The 18,538-nt window shown below is 42.0% G+C and overlaps 1 protein-coding gene and 1 long non-coding RNA gene across 5 annotated transcripts in view; one reads left to right on the top strand and one right to left on the bottom strand.

Moving 5' to 3' along the window:
- LOC111254252 (uncharacterized) overlaps positions 1-18,538 on the top strand; it is a 169,279-nt gene that overhangs the window by 81,320 nt on the left and 69,421 nt on the right. The window lies entirely within an intron of this gene.
- Positions 13,166-15,714, bottom strand: LOC147754319 (uncharacterized). Its single transcript, XR_015316605.1, has 3 exons — positions 15,406-15,714; positions 14,005-15,201; positions 13,166-13,273 (listed from the first exon to the last, which is right to left on the bottom strand). It is a non-coding gene; the product is annotated as an uncharacterized LOC147754319 (long non-coding RNA).

Raw genomic sequence — 18,538 nt, 5'->3', positions numbered from 1 at the left:
ACACACACATCACAAAAAAATACATTTATGCAAAAAAAACGTTTCTACGGCAATATCAATTCATCGTCCATCGCAGCTACGTGCTTACTAGTTATTTTAGAATGTGTGTTTTTTTTTTTTATTAGGAAGGAAATCGCTACTATGATTATTATTATTTTGAATTGAAAATCAGGTTTTATTTAGTCGGTAACTTTGCCTCATACTCAGTGTCAGTATGATAAGCCGAGCCTCTGACTACGATATATTCAAATAAGAGGTTTGAGCCTTGGGAGGACAGCCCATCAATCGATTAAGTTGCCTGTTCGTTGTAAGTTTGCCAATTAAGTATGCTGCAAACTCAGTATGCAAACTTAATTTCTCAATGTAACTCCTTGAAAATTTAACTAAGCTAATTTGAAGTTATGACGTGGTTAATAATTGGAAAGAAAGCATCGGACAAAGATGTAATAGGTCGTATCGAATACGACGGCCGCGTATTTTAAGGCAATCACGTTTCGTGGAAGGCTTCTAATCCCGGCGAATGATACGTTAGAGGCTAGCAAAAAATCTAGGAAAAAATACATCTTGAACGACCGGTAGGGTTGTAAGTAAATGCTGGTATAGCATACATATAAGCTCTCCTTGTAATGATACTATTATATCGATAGCATAAAATAGTCGGGCTGATTATCGCTTTTCGTTTGAAGATACGTTATTTAGATCCGCCTGGCACAAGCACGAACTTACGCAATAACCCTCCTTTGGCTTGTCTTTGCCCTACCTGAAGTTCAGCGATAAATCCTGTCTGAAGCCGCACCTAAAACAGTAGAGCTTATGAACCCAAGAAGAGAAGCTTCGAGCCAGCCCTATAAGCTTATATAGTTAATAATTTTTGCCTCTTTGAGTCTCACCGAAACGTATGAACACGGATATTTTACGTTATTCATACGCTCGATTTGAATATATTAAATCAATAACATCCACAAAGAGGTCGAGACCGCTAGGACGCAGATAATTCCCGTGCCTTACGCTAATCTCTACATTACTTGACGTGATTACGACCACGATCGCCGATCGTACTTTAATGTATTCAAGTTATATAAGCAGATCGTACGTGGATACCCGGCCGCGTGCGTGCAATGAAGGCTGATCCTCAAATGCTGATGCCAAACCAACGGCTTGGGCAATTTACGGCACAAAGTAACTTTTATACCTCGGATTAGCTGGCCTTTCTTACTGAGGTGTCTCGGAATTAACGAAATCATTGCACCTAAATTTCGTTTTTAATTTTGTGTCAGCAGGTTATCGTAAAATAGAATAAACATTTGCATATTGAGAGGTTCTGGACTGCGAAAACTTCGATCATAATTGTATATACGTGTGTACGTAGCGCACAAAATTACTTAAGTAACAATAGAGAATTGGCAGACATTCATTTAGCGTAATGGCTAGCCATTTATTATTAGACTGGATGAAAGGAGACCAAAAACTTGTAGGGAAGAGGGGCAAGTTTACGAAAGATTGGTTAGACTTATGTCATAAATGGGGGCGTTCTGCAACGGTTACGCGGCTGTGGCCACAAGCAGCCTTTCTCCGGAAGTGATCTGTGACGATGGGTGATATAGACGTGACATCTGCATGACACCTGCGTAAAATGGATGTTTTTTTTTTATGAAATGCTTGAGCATGTTATTAGTAAGTTGAGCCGAGACAAATGTGTCAACTTTCTTCTTCTACTACTTACATGGTGTATGAAACGGCAGGACATTGCATTTGTTCAAAACAATATTTCGTAATCCAGATGGTTTTAAAAGAGTGTTATGCAGCGAAAGAGAATAATAAATGTGACAAATTTAAAGATCTTCTCCTCAGTATGTCTATTGGGTGGATCGTCAATACGTGCGTGCTCATTCGTACCAAATCCTTGCCTATAGTTGGTGACATGCGCCTACTGCATTATTTCGAAAGCGTCTTAGGGCTTCTCTCAGCGATGGCGACTGCTCGAAGATAGCCGTTTTAACTCGATTGGCAAGTATTATTATTTTTTATATATATATATATATATATATATATATTTATTATTTTACAATACAAATCATAATTATTATTAATAGTGTTGCCGCTATTGGATCTATTTGGGACATTCGCACGATACTAAGCAATGTCTCTTCAAGCAGAGGATTCGAACGGGCATCTCATACTTGCCAACAACGAAGTCGACCATGTCTAATACTGTGTTATAGATATAAAGGAAGGCGATTCAATGCCTCTAGTTATTGGCTTTGAGGTATAATGGCCGTTTTCAACTTAAATTGTTCAACCTCTGTAGACCTTGTCAGTACTGCGACCAATCAAACGTCTGATTGTTAAACCAGATTTGAAAATTGTACCTTTTTTTTTTATTTTCAATAGACACCATTTTCAAAGCATTTGCTTTTTGATTTGTACGAAAGCAAGAGAAATCCTAATCAGCAATCAAGCACTCATGGTTCCGAAGCTATCCAGTCGGCTAATCGGATCAGATATTTTCCACTATGCTTGATTGTACTCTCAACTTATACGGTGCCGGAAACTAAAGGTTCACGTTTTGCCACTGGGACAGCAGTGTTACGTTTACGATTGTCGGGTCACGTACAGATGCTATATCTCACGAAGCGTGCTCATATTTCTCCTCGTTTTCAAACGCTGAAACAATTGACTACAATAGGAACGATATTCGTGACTGCGCTGAGTCATCGGTGCGAAACGTCGAGCCAGCTGCCTAGCTTTACTGGATAAGAAAGAAATAAAATGAAGGCATCGATTTCGTAAACGAATCTTTATTTTTTCATTTTATTTACTCTCTAAACGTCGCTAGCCTATGACGTTATGATGTCCTAACATAGGCTAACGTTTCTAACAGTCATCATTAACGAAAGTGGCATCTGGACAATTAAAACGTGCGCAATACGTCTTAGAAATAAGAACGCTATCGAGTGGTTGGACACATGACGACATTTTATTAAGTGAATTTTTTTTCACGTGAGCGTAAATACCTTTTGCGTTTATTGGATCCCTGTCAGTTTTTCTATTTCAATTTACGAATGATAGGCTTCTGTCGCATGAGCCAAATCTGTGATTTGTATGTAGTTAGATAGCGATGGTTCCGGGGCATCTATGTACCATAAGACGAATTAATGTTTGGTACTCGATACATGGAGAGTGGATAGATGCGGAGATTTGCGAGCGCCCGTGCGCGCGCGCGCGCGCGCTGGCTTCTAACTGCGGGTAACGGCGTGTAAAGTAGTGAAACTCGATTCGGAGCCAGTGGCGTCGCGAACCGAAGGATTCGCGCAGAACAGACCTCGACAATCCCTAAGAGAACTCCTTGAGACAACCCTGAAATATACCTTTTGTCCGAATTTCGCATCTAGATGCAGTATCGAGTAGTCAGTGAATCTCTAACTGGGAAGGACTCTATGGATAGCAACATTTGCAGCTTTTAAAGGGAGACAAACCATTTGTAGACTCTACTAAAAAAAATTTAAAGCGAATACGACGGTATGACGCTGAAAGGACGTTAACTATTTCTCAAACTTGTGGGAAAGTTCGCTTATTATGGGAGGTATTGAAGGGATATTTGCGGAACTTCCCGAACTGTGAAATGTATCAACTTTAGTTTCTCGTCAAACGATTGGCACTGCGCTTACTTTGTCTATGTTTATTATGGCGAGTGTTTTTGTTTTTGGCAAATACTGCGCAACGTTGTGGTGATCATGTCATATTATCATTATATGCCCTAACTATGAACTCAAGTAATTGCTTTGTGACCAAACAGAAGCATTCTATGCTATTTAAAGGCTTCTGTTACACGTCTTCTGTCCGCATGGCCTGTCTAGCATCAGTGAGCAATCGTGTTCTGTAAATTAATAAAAAACAACAGTCTGTAAATTATGTTGCGCGTAATACCCCAACCACCATTTTGTTACTGCACTGAAATGGTGTCGGCGCCTATTTTCATCTACGCTATGGAATCCTATTAAAAACTATATTATTTAATATCGTCTCCTTATCTAAAATACAATTGTTTAATTTTGTACTCGTAGTAAGGACTATACATTTTCATGGTTCATATTCCGCCATCGAACGTGAAAGGCGTTAAAGAACGAACGCACAAGAAGTAAACTTCGCTCTCACCAGACGTCGGGTTATATTTATATATATTCGACTCATAATTATATACGATGCGTTTTTCTCAACTAAGGCATACTTCCATCGTATACTCTACATTGAGTCATTACTCCATTGATCTATGGACGTCGTAATGGTGCGAAACGGGACACGGGAAGAAAAAAAAGCATTGAAAAACTTTCAAACAAAAGAGCAGAAGTCAAAAGTTAGGACAGAAAAGACTGAAATAAGCCAAATCACTCAGCGCGGGGGGGGGGGGGGCAAACGAAACCAACGAATGAATACAAGTAGGAACACTTCGAATAGAATTTTTCTATAGCTGTAGTTGAATAAATGGGCAGGCCCAAGGGTGGACCACAATTAACGACTACGGTTTTGGTGAAATAGTGGAATTTTTCCATACTTTTTTCAGGCTTTCACTTAATATACCGATTGTATTTTTATGCATCTTCATCATTACGATTTCGTCTGCTTTGCCGACCGGTTACTAGTTCGTCTGCCAGCGACTGCGGCTTCTTGTTCGCGGTTGAGTGGGGTCGGCGCGCCATCTTCCATTTTAGTTCCACAGGACAAAATTAACATCGCGGTAAATTCATATGCATATATATACATATGAATATATATATATACATATGAATATATATATATACATATGAATATATCTATATATATATATATGTATGTATATACAGACATATAGATTTACATGCTGAACATAAAAAAGCTGAACGCAAAAGTAGGGACAGCGACAGAACAAGCGAAGACATGGAAATCCATTTATGTAAATGTACCAAAACCGCTTCATCGGTCTCAGCAGGCGACGACAGGACGACGCAGATACATTTAGCGCTGTTGCTGCTGAACCGATGGCTTTGTACGATCTTCAAGCAGATAGGGTTGACTTGCTTTGATGGCTTCCGCGGCTTCACTAATTGACTTCTGTTATTATGCTTGGCGTGTGCTCACTTAGCGACAACCTAATATGAAAAATGTCGTTGATCATAAGATTGTATACTAATAGTCAGACGTCCTTGTTCCTTAGTTTGCTCCATCAAACTATCTGCGCGCTACAGCACAATATGCCGTTGATATATGAGACAGGCTACTTTAGATAATGTACCTCTACCAGAACTTCAATCAGTACTAACTGTAATACACTGCGTCCGTTATACGGCGCAAAGGTTGGGAAGAAAAATTGACTCGTTGTCTTTTTTGCTATAGAGAACTGGGAAAATAACGATGACAATGACAATACTAGTAAGGGAAGCAATTAAACGTACTATTGCATTTGCGGCACCGTCTCGACAGTGAAAAAACGGCATAGACGACATACGTCATCTTGAATCATGTATTATATAGTGTATGGGATTGTCGAATTTTTCCCTGCGGTGCCAACTGCTCGAACAGCTTCAGGGAATTCAACCAGCAGTCGATTGATCTCCATATTCGGCAAAACGGCAGCTACAAAAATTGACTCTCTTGATCCACATTCGATTTCCGTGTACCTCTGAAAGCATGACGGAACGCAAGTTTGCACGTACATGTATGCGTTTTTTAAAACGAATCGCTTGTGTCCACAAATATATTTGTATATGTATATGGATTTATCCATATAATACTTAGTAGTTTAATGTGTAGACTGTTTATTAAGTCCTATATATTAAGACGTACGTGGCGTATATAAAGATGGGAGCTTGATCACCTGTTGAAATAAAGGTGTTCCACATGTTAGTTAATCGATTCACTGGTACGCTATAGGTGATAGACTGTCTTATATATATATATATATATTCCATCGCATAGCTATTTCAAATAGAATTATTGATACGTACCATATCATGGGTATATAAAAGATATTAAATAGCTAAATCATTATAAATTATAGAGACAGAATTGCCTCTTGCAGAATTGCCAAACCCGCTATAGTGACGCTTGTTGGAAAAGTAGATGACGTCATTGTACAGGGTCGAGGGCGGATTAGGAACCGGGGCAGTTCGTTGTATCAAAAGCAATCGAAAGTAACGTCGGCCTATACCTTCTTCAGTATGCGGAGCCTGCGTTATTGATAAGCATACCAACAGTGGGAAATTTGATGTTTTTAGAAAATGACAAAGTTAATTAAATTCCGTGTTCTACTCGTTACGCTTGATCAGATATTTTTTCATTAAATAATCAGAGGAAACAGGCGTACTCAATAAGACTCCGAAATCGGCTAAAAAATCCGGTTCATGTATTAGGCAGCATGACATCAACTCAACGCCGTCGTATGATAGAGGGCCTAATAAATATCTGCTGATGATTTTCTAACTGTAAGAGTTCGTTCCGTTACATAAACTTGCTTCCCCTCCATAATCAATTGATCTGCTAAAAGTCTGAATATATCTATACAAAGGAAATTGACAGACGGCTTTTCTCGTTACAGGTATGTTCTACATGCTATCGCCGCGAAGAACAGGAGTGCAAACGACAGTAGAACTATAGATGTATGTAGCATGTACGTTTACAATGGCGATATTGCCGTCGTATTTACTTCCTACAACGATGGTCTGTATAGTACATGTCATTGGACTCCTGATCAATACTCAGGAGAGGTATTTATATTAAGAGCCAGTAATGGGTCGGTATTGTTTCACAGTCGAAAGATTTATTCGTATAGAAGCGATTAAAAATATTTAGTTTTTAACAACAAATTGTATATTTCGACTATATGTATTAAAGCTTTAAATTTTCTTTATGCCAGCGATACGTGCTCTTCTAGCTGCAATATATAGCTTTCAAAAACGCAATGCAAGATTTATTGCATCATCAAGGTGATCATTATAGTCGTTTACATAATTCTACAGGCACGACTAACATTTGAAAGTGCAAGTTACATTATCTTATCTGCGCAAGTTAATAATAGCTTAGATTGCATCAGAAAGATGGAAAATCTTATTTGTCTCTATGCTATGCTCTATGTATTAGAAAATGAATTCCTATATGTGAATATAAAAATTAATTTTACCTAAATACGATATTAAAAATAGCCTACAGGGTAAATTAAATCAAAATTTTTATAGCAGAATTTAAGATCAAGCCAAGTTATCATGCATAGCGTATCGCACGATCCCGTCATTTGACTAAAAAAACAGTAGGCATGGCGAAAATATGGCAAACAAAGGACATGTTCTATATTAGATTTGCCAGTCCGCACAGGCGACATGCTATATTCGTACTTGTATGAGCAAATTCGGCTACCCTGTAGCAGTTTCTCAGGTGTTCATGACATGCCGACAACGTGTACCAGTATTGTCGCTACACATAGAAAAACACGGGAACTATAACGCAACGTCGATGGAAAACACGCTTGCCAATACCACCCCCCAGATGTCATTTGCTGCTCTCCTCTCAGGGATAAATGTTGTTAATATTTTTATTATTATTGGAGTGAGTTATTAAAAACTGGCCCTTTTTTTTACAGAGCCCCATAAGGCTCCATAACTTAGATATTCTGTGCGAAAGGACATCGTCCTTTCGCACAGAATAGGTAAATGTTTCCGAGAATTGAGTCATTATCGGATACGCGCATACATGCACACCTTTAGCCAATGCGCAATGGTGAGCGTGCATAGCCGTACGATGTATACGTGTAGCCTTGTATACTAACGCACAAATACAAATTACGTTAGCCCTGGTGTAGGCTTGCTGTTCCGAGGTTTAGGCTTGTGGCTAAAACTCTCTTTGACCTGGCTATTGTTGTAGCAAGCCATAGCTTAGGGACAGTGGCCATTAGCCGCTCGTCTTGGTATTTGGAGGTAAAATTTTGCTATGGCGTCTATTACGTTTGATGGCATTTGCTATTTGACAATTAAGAGCCTATAAACATTCCATAAATTCGTATATGTGGAGGACAAACAGTTTGTTTTAAGAAGAAAAGAGAGATCAGTTAGAATCTTTTCAGTCCTTTGTTCGCTGTAAGGTCTTTTTTTTGCGTAAGTTATTATCGCCAGGACTTTTACCCAACTTTCAACTCAAAACATTCATATGTTCGCCCATGGCCTGTCTCAAACGTGGGATATTCGCGCGCCTTCTTTCCACTTCAGCCCTCTGTTTGGTTCCCTTTCTCTCAAATTTGTATGCTCACTCGAGCTGATCGTGGCTGTTTCCCCTTTCCCAAGTCGCCTTTCTCATTCCGCCGTTCGGGCTTGCGACAAGCTTACTGAACACCGCTCCGCGGTTGGTTGTTGAACGAGAGCTACACTAATACTACCCGGGAAGTGTGAACCCGATAGCGGCAAAAGCGACCACCCGGCGATCGCCGCGCTGCGTCTGTCTGTGGGCCTGTCCACCTGTCTGTCCATATGTCCGCGCCACTACCGGAGAAGGGAGCAGACAGCGCAATAGACAGACCTGTGAGCCGACTGGGTGGCTTGTCAGTTGGACGTTGGCGGCCACCGGCGCCACGAGGCGGCAGGTAGCAGTGTGCGCGGGTGTCACTTTGAATGGGTGGGAATCTGTGCGTTCGGTCATATATATGTAGAATTGAAATAACCATGCTTATGAGATGTCTATCAGAAAGTGCAACTACAGTTCATGTATCGATGACCAGCATCTAGATAAGTAGCAGCGTGTCTACCTGAATGTGCCGCTACAGCCTGGTTAGTTAGAAATCCAACGCGTTGTGAATGAGTTATGCCTCTGCCCATCAACTTCCATTCGCTGAACGTATGACGCCGTAGGTGGATACACGACAAAATCAGCCAATAGAAGATTTTGTGGTTAGTCGTTTAGGATATACAGATAGCGGCCTCCAAGGGGTAAACCGTCGACCCCTTCATAGCTATTCTGTACACTCAGGCTCGGTAGCGATCTATTACGCGTCTTATGTATATATATAAGTATACCTACATGTATAATAGATTAGAAAAGAAGTGCTTTACTGTGTGTTGGGATACTTGTGCCTGCCTGCCTGCGTGCGTGCCTGCCTGTTTGTCTGTCTGCGTTGCTGTGTCCGCGCGAACTTGGCGTCGTTCAAACCAGCCCGCGGTAAAGCGGTGTTCTGTTATTTTGTCATAGAAGAATCGAAACGTACGCGCTATCGATCGATTATTACAATGATAAATTTGATGATTTGGAACATTGCTAGGTGCTATCCGTGCTCGCATTCGACAATGCACAACTTCCGCGCTGAATTGTACCGTGGATTTTGTGGTGCTTAAGCGAAAGAAACAAATTATTGTGCCTTTTTGGATAATTGCTTCGTAACGACGTTCAATATAGCTACCGTTCAATGAGCCTCCCTGCCGACGGCAACAACAAATTCAGGTAGGAAAACAGCCGATAGCATACTGCACTATTATGGTCTATCTGTTTCTAGCCGAAGCCTAAAAGGGTAAATATATTAAACAGCACTTTTCCTAGAAATTGTTACGGCGGGTTCTGCGTGAAGATATAGATCTGTTTCGGCTTACTATCTTTCGAACGCAGTGAAGCGTTAAGGTCATCGATTTCCCTTATATTGCAAAAGTCGCAAACGGTGGAGAGTACGCATGAAATGAAAGGCGAGACGGGTGTTCGTCGGTTTGTTATCGAACGGACGAAGGTGTCAAATGCGTCTACGAAGAAAGATAAGTAATGAAAATATTAACGGCTAACGACAGGTTTACAGAGGACGACCAATATTATGGCGAGTTTGTGCTTTCATCAGTTTTATAAAAATCAGTCCTGTCATCAGTCCTGTATAAGGTGAAAGATCGACGTTAAGGTTCAAATGGTTATTTATTACAAAAGTATGAGAAAAAACGCATCTTTAACAAGTGCAGCAGAGGTTTGAGGTGAGGGTTCTCACATGCCGCAGCGTCCTAGAGATCTTTTGGCAGGTCTTGATGAGACTTTTTAGATATTAGTTAATGTTGTAATTTTCATTATGCAGTAACTTGCCTGTTACTAAGTAGCGTAAGTTTTATTTTAAACCATCAGGGAAGTCATAGAATAGGAGCGTATATGTGATGCCTTTCGAGAAGAGGTAGTTCCTGCTGCGTGTTCACAGTCCTTTTAAAGGCTCCTACAATCAGGTTGAGCTGGCTGAAATCATCATGAGGAAGCTAATAGTAATAATGGCGGCCGAAAAATACAGAAACCCACAATAAAAGTTTCATTGGAGGAGTCGAATGTGTCCAAAATAACAAACCGATTTTTTTGAGCGTGGAATCAGAAGAAAGCGTTACTGATAGCAGCTGATTCGTCGTATGAAACCCCGCAATCTCTTATTGACAGGTATCGAGTATCTATAATATTGGTATCGAATAGACGAATGGTCATGAACAGTGATAGAGATTAGAATGCGTATCTTGTATATACTATATAATAATAATTACCTACAAACTCGTTGAGTTATCTGTACCGCGGGATACTGTTCATTTTCGATATATGAGCTCAAATAGGATGAATATATATATAGAGAGAGCGAGAGGGGGGGGGGGGGGTATTGTACTGCGCGGTGATGAATTGATTGTGATAAACTCAGAGGATCACTGAAGCGCAACGAACAAGCTTTCGATCCTAATGCTATACTAATAGCTTAGTAGAGTACGCTAGTCAAAACGCAATAGGCACACGCAAGGAAGCAGCAAATGTTTAGAAGAAAAACATCGTTGGGGAAAAACGGCGGAGACTGCAAATGTTGTTCTAAAACGCGCAGTTCAATCCTCTGTCTGCGTCTCGAGGATGGGCGGTGGCCGCTCAACTTGTATAGTTTTACTTCTACATTATATCCTTTCCAATTTTTGTCCCCTTTCCCTTTTCCAATACCTGACTCCAATTTTTGGTGGCGCCAGTGTCGACTTGGATAGCTGCGGACAACGCCACATGCAGTCCTCTTTTGACCGGAAAACGCCGGACAAAAAGCAGAAAGGAACAACAGAGTTGTAGTTACCCAGGTGCATGAGTCACCGCCAACATCAACATAAGCGTGAGGAAGAAGAGGAAAGGTTGCTATCCTGGCTGTCAAATCCCCGAGCGGCGGACCGACGTAAGTGTCCAATCTACGGTTCATTTGCTTATAATACTGATACTACCACCTTCGTGAGCATACGCACCATCACCGTCATCATCAACAATAGCGACACAAGCGTATGGATGACGTGTGGTGCAACGGTTTACGGTGCTGCTATTAGTGGCAATTCACTGATATTGCTGGCAGTGACGATCGTGATAATAGCTCTACGCATTTGCGTATATTAATGTGTACCTGTGTGCGTGTGCGCTCCGATCGAATGCGGGTTTCATAAACTATTACTACTATTAGTAGTGGCGGTGGCAGTGACTGTTGAGACGTCACAGTACCACAGCCATCGCGTACGTGCCACTCCAACAGCAACAGCCTGATCGGCTCGTCGTCGAGGAACATTTGCAACAACATTACGAACGTCACTGCAAGAACCATGGTCGGAGTCGTTCAGCAGCAGCTCTGGACATCATCATCGTGTAGAAACCAAGCAAAGTTGGCATTAGACATCTACCATTCGTTCGTCCATCCACCGCCATCATCATTCATCCGATGCCGCTGCTGCCTTTGCTATTGCCCTCTCAGCCATTCCTACCGCCGTCAGCCGAGCGTTGTTGTTCTGACGAACTCTGCCGCAGTTTCTAGCTTCTTCTCGTCTCTGGTGACGCCAGCGACGGGTGCGCCGTAGTAGCCGCTGGAGGCGATAATGAATCTATGACGAAGCACCGTTGCCACACAGAGAACATCACATGCGTGGACATCTTCTCGGTGGACACAAACTGCAACTATGATTGGTAAGGGGAAAGGAATACCACGAATGCCTATTCACTCATTGGTTGACGCTTGAACTCGCGTGATTGTGGCGAACGCTGCGAGGGGGCAGCGACAGCGGGTGGAGGAAACAAGAAAAAACTGGCGTCTGCCGGGGAAACAGAAGGTGTCGTTGCGCCAATAATTGCTATGGCGCCTGTAGCTGGTGCAAGAGGCGCGGATCCAATGGCGGCACTGGCATTGTATGTGACAGCGATCGTGTTGCTGTTGTACGACCGTCCATTTTGACTCTGTTTACGTTGACGGCGATGGCCATCGTCTCGCTGATACTAAAGATATTAGTGGTGGTGTTTTTCAAGCGCTACTTGTTCCAATTCGCCTATCACACGGGGTCTCTGCCTTCGGTCAGCTGTCGAACTGGCCGACGACATGGTCGTTGTACGGACGGAGCTAACGACATTGATGTGGACCTGGACGTAATCATGAAGAAGCAGCTTCTGTACGTATGCGTTCGTGACGTAACCGTGAAGCAGGGCACGTGGTGTGAGCTTGCTCCGGGAACAATTGCGTTGCTGCTGTCAGCGACTGCAGGAGCCTGTATGATCCGCACGAAAGCGTTTATTGGGTCTGCCAGTTTAGCTTTTCTTCTGTTTGTGAAAGAATAGTCTGCCAGGTTTTCCCTGCAAGCCGAAGCAGGCAAGGCTATCAGATAGAGCAAAGAACTCCTGGGCAATGTAATGGCGCGCCGTCGTTGACGCTGGAAGAAAAACGACATGCCATAATCACACAGACGCACACAAACGGACAGACAGAAACATACAGCAGCATGTAGATAGACGATGAATGAATGAATGAATGCATCTTTCGAAAAACGTTTCTCCTGAAATTACTACCGCTGCTGTTAATGTTAAGAAAATGTACATGCTGCTACGAAAGTCAGACAGCGTTTGCTGATATATGTAGTAAGCGAGCAAAATCTTAATTGAATAATAGTCGTTAAATTAAAGCCGGTAATACTTACGATAGTTATCAATAATAACTTTGATAGATAATCGAACGGCTGGCAGAGGCCGCTGAAGAAGGTATATGGCCTGTACTAACTGATTCAGCGACATCCGTCATCACTTTCATTTTACTTTAGGCAGCTACAGTGGCTTGTTACTGATCGCTGATTACAGGCAGCAATTCTATTCTAAACAGTCTTGCGTTTGCTGTATAGTAGCCGACGAAGCGATGCACACACGCGTGTACACACGGACACCTTTGCCATGCATTTACAAATCTTAGATGGCTAATCATCACGCCAGTAGCAACTGCAGTAACAGGCGCACGATCCTTGACGAAGCCTGAATATGCGGTAGAATGGCTCTGTGACGTAGACGTACGTAACGAACAGTTAAAACGGTTAGGCATACGCACACTAGGGAAAGAATAGGCTAGATAGAATAGCAACATTAGTTGAAGTAGATTACTACTATGGCTACACGGATCGATGTATCGTTGATAGACAGATAGTCGCGTCTCGATGTGTGAACGCAATGCAACGCTTACGAAAGGAAACAGATTCGACACCATTAGAAAGAAAAATGGAAGAGCGAAAAAACGACTTTTATCGATGATGGAATCAAACGGGACGTGAAATGAAACACGCTCTAATGAGCATGATAGTATAGAACACCATAGCAAAATCGCAAGGCAACAATAGCGCAGGACAACGCGGCAAGGTCAACAAACGACAGGACCGACGAGAAGGGAGGCAGTTGTCTATAGCCGTTCGAAAACGACCGAAAACCCATCACTCCTGCAGATAGACTCGACGGTAGCTATTTTCTCGGTTCTTCGAGCATCGGAGCGTCACCGCTCACCATCTATCCCGGTCGATATGCTACTACTATATTGTTCTATGGCTGGCGCAAGAAAGAAATGGTGGTTAACATAAGCCGAATTAAACGGATACCATATACCGGATGTGCATTTCAAATAGTTGGAGGAAAAACTACTACATAGAATTGTGCATCTGCAACTTCGGCTGCAGCCAACAAGCCAAGCGCTATTTGTCACTGAAAAAAAAAAAAAAAAGAAAAACTAACCATACGCACCTGTGATCATCACGCGGGACTGTGTGATTCGGGCTGATATATGTCGATATATAGGCTTTGTTTTGTGGCTCGTCTGGAAGCATCGTGGTTAGTGTCGATTCAACTTAGATGAACTGTTTTTTTAACTATACAGAAGTCAACGCGTCGAAAACGCATAAGTTTCAACTGTGACCTATACGTTCGAACAAGCTGCTGCTGCTGCTGTTGGTAATAAATATTTGGCGCGTCGTTCCATACGTCTAACACTAAATATACAGATAATATAAACGGGACCCACTTACAGATAGGCAAAAAGCTGAGCATAAGATTTTGACGTTGATAGCGCTGTCATATATTCAAATTCCTATTATTGGCTTATTATTGGTTTGGCAGACTGCTTGACGCCTTTTGACGCCGCTACCTTCGCATATGCAGACAGCTTAAATATATACAGTTCCATATATATATATATATATGCCGGGATTGCCTCATTGGCCAGAAGAAGTAAAATCTTACTGTTGACTTTTCACATTATTCTTTTCTGTCAGATATGATACGTCGATGATACTTCTACAGCCCTTATCACCGTTTGTGACGCGCCGTGTCGCGAATCACTTATGTTTGTCCCAATGTTCAACCAATCCCCTTCTTCTCGCTCTATACAGCATGACGACAGGGGCATTTTTATTCAGAGAAATTCACGCAATTTCAACGTCACTGCCACGTAGTGATCTCACCTTCATTGCGCGTATTACCCGAAAAAGATCGTGATTCTACGATTCCCGCGATCCCATGCCACGCAATTTGCATGAACTAATATTTCTGGCTACAGTTTGCGTTGTGCTATACCGTTTACGTTGCCTCGAAGTCAGCAGCTGTGTGATCAAGTGACTGTTAAGTTTATAACTGCAAACTTTAAACACCAACCGAACGGGTCGCTCCAAGTATTGTCATTCTTGCTGCTTTTTCTGCACAAACCAACGTCAAAGTCGATCACCAAGATAGACGCAGAGGTCTTCTTATTGGTTTACGTTCTTACTAGATTACGTCACTCTAGCCATTTCAATTCTGTAACGCCGTCCATAATTATCTTCTACTGGACACTTCTGATTGTTGGCAGGTCTATGTGCGTCGTATTCCTAGGTACGGGTCAACCGTATTTTAACACAGATGATCCTGTTTTTCACTCTGGGGGATGAACTCGGACTTGAAAAACACCTGCCATTTAAACAGGTGGTGGCAATGTTAGATGTTATCGCAAAATTTCTGACGAGACGTCGTGCTTTTGTATGGATCTGGTGATAAATGTCGGAAGTTTTCGCTGACTACCGTACTGTCAAAACGACTTCCCATAGACAAACATACCAGCAGCGGTTTTTGACCATATTTTATGTGATTTTTTTTGTTTGCTGGCTCACTTACCGTTGTCATGCTTTGTTGTCACGATGTTACAACGCTGGACGATGACTCTGATTGTGATCGTGCGGATCGTATCGGGCGACCAGCTAAGCTTCAGGGTATCATCAGACGCCGTAACTGTCCGTTCAATTGGATCATAACAGTCGTCAACGGGAGCTGCTGACAGATTACTGTGCCTGCTGTAGAGCATCTAGTTCGTTTGGTTTACCGGACGTCCACTGTGTTCACTGACCGTGTGTCTGTCTACTCGTCTCTATTTTTCATTCGAAATTGTAATCCACGTCAGCAACAGCAGTGCTATCAGCAAATGTAGCTACCGCTATAACAACGGATAAAAGGAAAGCCCAGATTAATGGTTAGGACAGGAGCTAAACAAACTAGCCAGTGCCAAAGAGGCCTACGCCCAATTCACTGACCGCTCGGATAGAGGGGAAACACAGCGCTTTATTACAATGATTGTCAGATAACGTCGACACCGCTAGTAACACACGGTCACCACTGACGTTGCAAACGTCGTGAATAACGTTTAGGTGCTGGCAATAATGGAAGCGTTATTGACAAAGTCGAGTCAGCGTGTTTATTTGGCCGAGACACATAAAAAGCCATTAGATATGTAAGCTCGCCTGTCAGCAGTTGCCGAGTAAAAAACAAAAAATAGATCGAAGGAAAACAAGTAAACGTTAAGCGTATAATTAAGGAAAGAGCAATCTTTAACTTAATTATCATATAAACTATCTGCAGTATTTCTCTTTGCAGTATACACCTCCTCAACGAACGGTCCTAAAAACTCAAGCGACAGCTTAATTTTCTACATTTGAGGGAATCGACAATTAAATGAGACCTACTTAACACACGTATAATATGGGAATCTTTTAGATTTACAATTTATTCAAATACTTGGAAAAGGATAAATGTTGATAATAAAGTGGTGTCGCTTATGGGAAAATGTATTAACCCGATTTTATGAACTTGTGTTGCGTTTGTAAATTCATATCCATTGAAATTGGCGAACAGTTATTTAGTAAAACAAATTATTTAGCCTTTAACGCAGGCGACCTTTAAAACCGCTGTCGTTGGCCGTTTTTGAAGTGCAGGTGAGCGATATCACGAAGTCTGAATAGCCCAAAAGAGATATTCGGGTCTGTTCTAAAAAATGTCGTTCATATATAAGCTAACGGGTTGAACTAGAAGATTCATCAATTTTACGCAACGCTAGGAACAAAAACTGCTTCTGTGCAGACGCGGCGACGCTCACGTTATCGTATATAAAATGAATGGATTGCTGATCGTTGTTTTTTTCCTATGGAAAGTTCTTCACCGCTGGCTCTAAATAGGTATGCATGACGCAGTGATAATTTTCAACAGCTGTTATATCGGGTTGACTCACATAAATGTTGCTACTATTGTTATTATTATGATTTCGTTGATGCTTTGATCATTTATTAGTTGAGCGTACCAACGGTAACTATAGCAATCAATACCGACTGGAATAAAAATATAAAGACACCTTTTTTTTTTGTCTGACATCGTCCAATGCAAAAAAAAGGATTATAGAACATCACGAACCCACTTTTTCGCCTAAGAAATCTATGACTGCTTTCGTAGTTTGTCAATGGATTGATAATTTATCATGAGTACCCTGAGTTCAATCTTCAGAACGCAAACAAGTGATGGACCCTGCGCGCAAGAGGTTTCGATCGAAGTAATCGGCTAATGAGGTGCGTTATTGCCAATATTCAATCGTTTCTGCCATTATGACTTCGTAGCTGCTAAAACAATGCTCAAAAAATCATTATACTTTATCCTTTATTACAATTAACAGTTATTATTGATGATTTTGACATGTATGTGTTTTGACCCTAATACAGCCGTTTGTGGCTTTATTAAGCCTTACTCGTACGTAGTTCGCACTAGTCGTGTCAGGCACCACCCTAGCCCTTGAGGCCGTTGGGACTAATTAAAACAAATACCCACAGGCATTGTAAATACCTGCCACCTTGAAAAGACTCAACTAAAAAGTAGCTGGGCTTTTTTGCAATCCCTGCTTTTCGATTTATTTGCGATTAGTTCAAAGCTTCCATTGATCTCTTTTTCATGACGGCTTTTACCACCTTTCTACAGTCGAACAGTTTACTAGAACTTCGTTGACGTTGCCACTTACATGACTTGCTTGCCCTTCCTATCTTACCTTGTGGTTCCTATCATTGAATCACCCGTTATTTTATTTCCGCCGCAGCATTTATGGGGGCTACCTTTGTTCTGTCACTGGCCGTAGCCGACAGTGGTTCGATCCCCTTTTCACATTGTTCTGATTGGCGAGGAAAGGCGCCCTTATTAACCTTGCGCGGCCTTCCTTAACATACCGCCCGAAGGCCAACCTCGGTTAATCGCATGCGAGCGGAGGAAGAAATTTCGTCCCGAAACGCTCTGTTGTCTTCTAGATGACGCCTCAATTCCCTGCTGCCGGCTTTCTCTCCACACCGCGAATGTTTACCTGAATATTGCTTGTTTCTCCGTAGTTCTTCGGAAGCAGTCTCTAGTGGCATAAACGAGTCCTGCAGCACGAACATGAAGCAAAACCCAGACCTCTTTTTTCTGCTTTTCGGTATCCATCAGCGTCTTGCAAAACTAAAAATAATAGAGCTAGCAGTTGCAAAAATGACGAAAACACCAGGAACTCGGCGACCGATTGTTTGATGCGTCACCATCCAACCCAGACACTAGTTCGTAGCTAAAAGCTGCGTAGTATATAGGAACGAAACGTCGTTCGTTGTTCATTGATACATCTGTGTTTATATTTCACATAGCAACCATCGAAGTCGAGGCGGCTGGGCACAGCCAATGGGGCGCAAGTGGAAAATCGTTTGAGAATTTGAACCTCGGCTCTTGCTGTTCCTTTCTTTGCTTCTCACACCTTTACGTCCTGTTTCTCGCTTTCCTAGATCTTCCTATTCGTTCCCGCTGCCTGCTCCGACAGGGCCACCAGTTTCTCATCCCGGTTCCAAAAATAGCTTCTCTACCATTGGATCCCTCGACCTGCAGAAGGTGCAGTTGCTTCGAGAGCATGAGCTTTCATTATTTTAGATTAGGCTCTGTTGAAGGGGGATGTCCGGGGACAGCAATGGGCATAGCAAAA

This window comes from Varroa destructor, unplaced genomic scaffold (assembly GCF_002443255.2).
Source record: "Varroa destructor unplaced genomic scaffold, Vdes_3.0 BEIS01000007.1, whole genome shotgun sequence".
Taxonomy (NCBI): Eukaryota; Metazoa; Arthropoda; class Arachnida; order Mesostigmata; family Varroidae; genus Varroa; species Varroa destructor.
Note: the sequence above shows the minus strand (reverse complement) of the source record. Positions and strands in the feature narration are given on the sequence as shown.